The 5,660-nt window shown below is 37.9% G+C and overlaps 1 pseudogene across 1 annotated transcript; it reads right to left on the reverse strand.

Moving 5' to 3' along the window:
- Nucleotides 1–4,041: 4,041 nt before the first annotated feature.
- On the reverse strand, nt 4,042–5,022 carry LOC308343908 (myb/SANT-like DNA-binding domain-containing protein 4; annotated as a pseudogene). The gene has a single exon. The product of its transcript is annotated as a myb/SANT-like DNA-binding domain-containing protein 4 (transcript).
- Nucleotides 5,023–5,660: the final 638 nt, after the last annotated feature.

The raw sequence follows: 5,660 nt of genomic DNA on the forward strand, positions 1-5,660 counted from the left end.
GCAGGTCTCAATCTCAGGACCCCGAGATCATGACCTGAGCAGAAATAGCCGCTTAACTGACTGAGCACCCAGGCACCCCTGTATAGGCCAGACTTCTGATTCTAAATAGTACTATTCATTTAAAAAACATGTTGCTTGAAGTGATGCACTAGATTCATGCAATGAGAGTGTGATTTCAGTGTTTTATAGCTTCATAGATGTGGAAATTAAGCTGACTTTTCCCAAGACCATGTTCTGATAACCTCCAATCCCATCAGCTATTATGACTATCTCTTAGGGCAGGCTTCTTCACATTCAGCGGAAAAACCGTGGGTTTATGAGGCACCTGGGTGAAACAATGAGTTGAGCATCCACCTCTTGATTTCAGCTCAGGTCATGATCTCAGGGTTATCAGTGCAAGCCCTGCGTTAGGTTGCATGAGTGTGGAGCCTACTTAAAAAAACAAAAACAAAAACAAAAAACAATGACTGTATGTGAATATACAATTATCCCAAAATAAAAAAGTTTAAAAAATGAAATCAGAATTGAAAATTTACAAAATCTGTCTGAATTTCGGTTGCCGTCTTGGGACCCCTTTCTAGCTGCCATACACCACTGTGTTCTGTTGGCAAGAAAACTGGATAGTTAAGAGACTTAAAGAGAACATTGTGGTACAAAATGATCAACATTATGTTCTCACATAAGTACCTTTTCCTGCTTAATGCCAATCATATTAAAGTCTACTAGATATTATTTAAACACTATCACTCCAGCTTAGTTTCTTTACTGTCTAATTCATTTGTTTTTCTTTTCTTGGAGAATGTTTATGTCCTTTTGCATTGAGTGTCTCTATTAAGTTGCAAATAATTGGATATTTTAATACACTCAGGTTTTATTTTGGCTGAAAACTTTTAAATCACCTGAGTGTGTTATTAGGCTAGGCTTTTCCACCATCTAAGCACTCCCTGCACCCCAACATTTGTCACTAGCTATAAAAGTAAATACTTTCTTGACTAAAGAAGGTAGGATGGGAGTGATGCAGGGGCTGGGAAGGTGACAGATATCTTCCAAAAAGCTGAGATCAGAGTTTTCTCGGAATTAGCATTCCAGAGCAGCTGGTGGCTCCTTTTACCTTTAAAAGAATTAATTTCGATTATTTACTTTTCAGACCTATAACATACTATATGGACACTGGAGCCAGATGCATCCATATTGACAATTATTACTTGTATTATTTATAGTGGGATGTGTGGATGATGATAAAAAGCTTTCTTTAGCGTGGACTTCAGTGTTTTTGAATCTCAACCATAAGAGGAGATACAAAGCAGGAGCAGAAAGACCTAAAATAGAACGAAAGATGCAATTAGAAATACTCCTTTTTGGGGTGCCCGTGTGGCTCCGTGGGTTAAGCCTCTGTCTTCAGCTCAGGTCATGATCTCAGGCTCCTGGGATGGAGCCCCACATTGCGTTCTCCACTCAGGAGGGATCCTGCTCCCCTCTCTCCTGCCCCTACTCTCTCTGCCTACTTGAGATCTCTCTCTCTCTCTCTGTCAAATAAGTTAATAAAATCTTTAAAAAAAAAAAGTAATACTCTTTGTTGTTGTTTTTTAGTTAGTGTAGGCAAATTTTATTTCTATGGTAGTAGCATTTATTTTGGGTATGGAAAAATAACACTATTTCAAAGTCAAGGTAATGAAGCAGAAATAAATTTTTTTCTCATATGTCCATACTCAAATAGCACATATGATTTCAAGACATTCTTAAATTAACAAGGAACAAATGCAGAATCCAAGTAGTATCTGTCAACCGAAGAGTTGTATTAAAGCTACATTATCAGCCCTAGAAATCAGAAAATTCAAAGTGATCCCTTGTAGTGATTCTCAACTTTACTGTGCATCAGAATCACCTGGATTATGGAAAAAGCACCTTCAGGGGACCAAATCACCAGGTTAAGCAAGCCCTTGGTCTCAGAATAAATACCAAAGGGGCTCAAGATACAAACGTGGTTCCTCAGAGAGGGGCAAAGACAAAATACAACATGATATGAGATCAGACCTTCACTTACTGTGTTACTTCTCTGCGCCTCAGTTCAGGAATAATAATGCTACTCTCAAAATTGTTCTATAAATTAGATCAGATAGTGTGTGATAAGTATTTCCCTAATTCATTCATCAGCTACTATCATTATTTCATCATTATCATCATCATCATCATCATTATCAACATTATCTGATACAGAGGGCATGCTTCCCCAGCCCCCATTCTGACTCCCACATAGCCGTTAATATTTATTTAAAAATAACCACTTGGGCACCTGGGTGGCCCACCTGGTGGCTGCCTTTGGCTTGGGTCATGATCCTGGGGGCCTGGGATGGAGCCCCATGTTGGGCTCCCTGCTCAGTGGGGAGCCTGCTTCTCCCTCTCCTCCCGCTCTTGCTCTCTCTTGCTATCTCTGTCTCTGTCTCTCTCAAATAAAAAAAAAATCTTTTAAAAAAATAAATGAATAAAAATAAAAAATAACCACTCATTGGTTTCAAGTTCATGGACTGCTGTACCATTTTTATATTGGTACCATTTTTACTAGCTTCAACCATTCACTTAATATAAGTGAATATAAAAACATATATATATATATTTATATATATAATATATATAATTATATATTTATATATATAATTATATATATATTTATATATTTATTTATATATTTATATATATAAATATATTTATTTATTTATAATAAATAAATATATTAAATAATTATTATAATTAAATAAATTAAATAAATTAAATAAATAAAAAATTAAATATATATATTTATTTATTATATATATAATTATATATATAAATATATATAATTATATATTTAATATATATAATTATATATATTTATATATATAATTATATATATATATATGTGAATATAAGGTAATACAAGATTTCAGTCCGTGGTTGAAATGACAATTTTTCTATCTCAACTAAGTTGATGGGGGTGCCTGGGTGGCTCAGTGGGTGAGGCCACTGCCTTCGGCTCAGGTCATGATCTCAGGGTCCAGTGATTGAGCCCCGCATCGGGCTCTCTGCTCAGCAGGGAGCCTGCTTCCCCCTCTCTCTCTGTCTGCCTCTCTGACTACTTGTGATCTCTCTGTCAAATAAATAAAATCTTTAAAAAAAAACAACTGATGTGAATTCAAAGAAAAAATGGAACTAAACCTTAAAAATTATGTGCTCTAGAAGCATCTAAAGCATCAATAGCTAGATGAGTGAACTGTTTTCCAAAGCGACCCCTTTTAGACAATCTCTGATGTTCCTTGGATCATTTTCTCAGTCTCGGGTTATTTATAGATGGAAACATGGCAATAAAATACCTATAATCTCCAACACTTCCTATGTTCAATATACTACACAGTAATGTTACATGGTTGAAGCTTTAGGCCATTCATGTAACTACCTTAATATCTTAAATATCTGAGGGTTTTATATTCTGAAACTATAAACCTAAGCTATAGAGGTACACAGGCTAGGAAAGGGTTTCTCAACCTCAGCAAAACTGACATTTTGTGTTGGACAATTCGTTTCTGTGGGGGCTGTCCTATGCATGGCAGGATATAGGCAGGCATCTCTGGCCTCTACCCTACTACATATCAGTAGCAACCTTTTCTACTTCCCCATTTTGAAAAACAAGTGTCTCCAGATGTTGCCAAATGTCTTCTGGGGGTCAGAAATACCCCTCCCCCATAAAGAACTACCAAGCTAGAATTTTATATAGATATAACTGTAAACTGAGTACACAGATTATACAAGATTCTATGCAGTTTTCCTAATTCAAAGAGTACAGCACAATAGTTTCTGTTGTACTATTTATGCTAGGGCACATAGTATTTATGTAATGTACTATTTAAGTATACAGTTGCCCACACATAGCTATCTTTTTCCTATTGAAAACACTGACATTAAACAGGAAAAAAAAAACATAGCTAATCCTGCAACCATCTTATATTACCCAATATTAGAGAAAAACCTATGGTTTACAAACATTTGCTAAACAGAGACTGAGGTAAATCACTGCCAGTGTCCTTCCTTCTCAATTTGAAGTCTCTCTTTCTCTACTTTTAAGTGTTATTTTTCAACCTGCAGCTTCTCTGATTCAAATTTCAAGAACCATAACCTATCTTTTTCCAGTTGTAAGCTTCTGAAGTTTTAATTCTTTGTTTCTATGTCTTGTGATTGAAGTATGGACTTTTGTCCCTGGCCAAGTTCATTTTCCAAAGAGGAGTTGTCAGAGTTGACGAACTGTAGCCTCAACTTCTCTCTTTCAATCTGCAGCCACTCCCTCCGGTCTCGAAGAGTTCCTTTTCCACCTGCAGACTTTCAGCCCCAATATCTAGGCGGCGGCGTTCTTCCAACTGCAGTTTCTGTTTCTCTGTGTTTACCAGCAAATGGGGCTCATCACATGCAGACCTCAATGGTGTGAAGTTCAGAGTAAAAAACTCATCATATGGGGGCATCAGGAAGTTCATTTTCCCTCCTGGAATCTGATACAACTGATGACAACACTTCCTCCTCAATCTCAAAATCAGGACTCTGGGGGTCTCTCTCTTCCTCTTGCACCTTAACCTCAATTAAGGATCCACCTGCATCCCTGAAATCTGCCACATTTTGCCAATCAAAATCTGTATCATTTTGAAATCCAATCTCTTCGTCCATCTCTTCAGTGAGAGAGTCCTCTAAATCAGGTGTGGGAAAGAGACACCCTGAACCAGCCAGCTGATGTGTACGTTCACCTCATCCTCTTTCTCTTCATAAGTGCCCACCAGTCAAGGTCAGGTACCTTCTTTTCACTTCCCTCCTCATCCCTTATTCTTCTCCTACAGCACTGACACACTGTGCAATCTCCTCTCAAGCCAGCCGCTTCATCATGTCAATTGTTATATTAAGCTGCTCGGAAAAAAGGACTTCTTTTCTTTTTGCAATTTCTTAAAAAAGAGTCTGAGTTTCCTGAACATTAAAATTGCTTTTCCTTTTCTTTTTCAACTGCTTCATTTTCCTAACTTAAATGCAGAGTTTTTACAGTAAGGGAAGAGGTGAAAAGCTGAGAAATGCTACAAAGAGCAAAAAGTCAAAGGCAATCCCTTGTTGGCACCTTTTCTATATTAGAGTTTTAGGACGCCTGGGTGACTAGGTCAGTTAGGCATCTGCCTTCAGCTCAGGTCATGATCTCAGGGTTCTGGGATCGAGTCCTGCATCAGGCTCCTTGCTCAGAGGGAGCCTGCTCCTCCGTCTGCTTGCTGCTCCCCTTGCTTGTGCCCTCTCTCTCTCTGACAAATAAATAAAATCTTTTTAAAAAAATAAAAAAGAAATCAGAGTTTTCCACTCATCTAGTAGCACAGCCAGGTTGGATCATTCCTATGTTACAGCACACTTCAAAGAATTACTGAAGTGAAAACTTGGCTTTTTCTATCCTCTAACATTTGCTCTGCCACTATGAGGACCTGGGAGATGGTAGCCCACTTGCTCCAAAGGTCATACGTTCGATACATAACACTGTGAGTAATCCTTGTGAAGAAGATGTAGCACCAATGACATATTACACCTGGGCAATTTTTTTCAAGGGCCAACACTGGAGAATGAAGTTCCTTTGACCCCGGTCGCACCTCTGTCAGACTGCCTCTAAGAGGGGT

The sequence above is a fragment of the Martes martes genome (assembly GCF_963455335.1).
Source record: "Martes martes genome assembly, chromosome: 6".
Classification (NCBI taxonomy): domain Eukaryota; kingdom Metazoa; phylum Chordata; class Mammalia; order Carnivora; family Mustelidae; genus Martes; species Martes martes.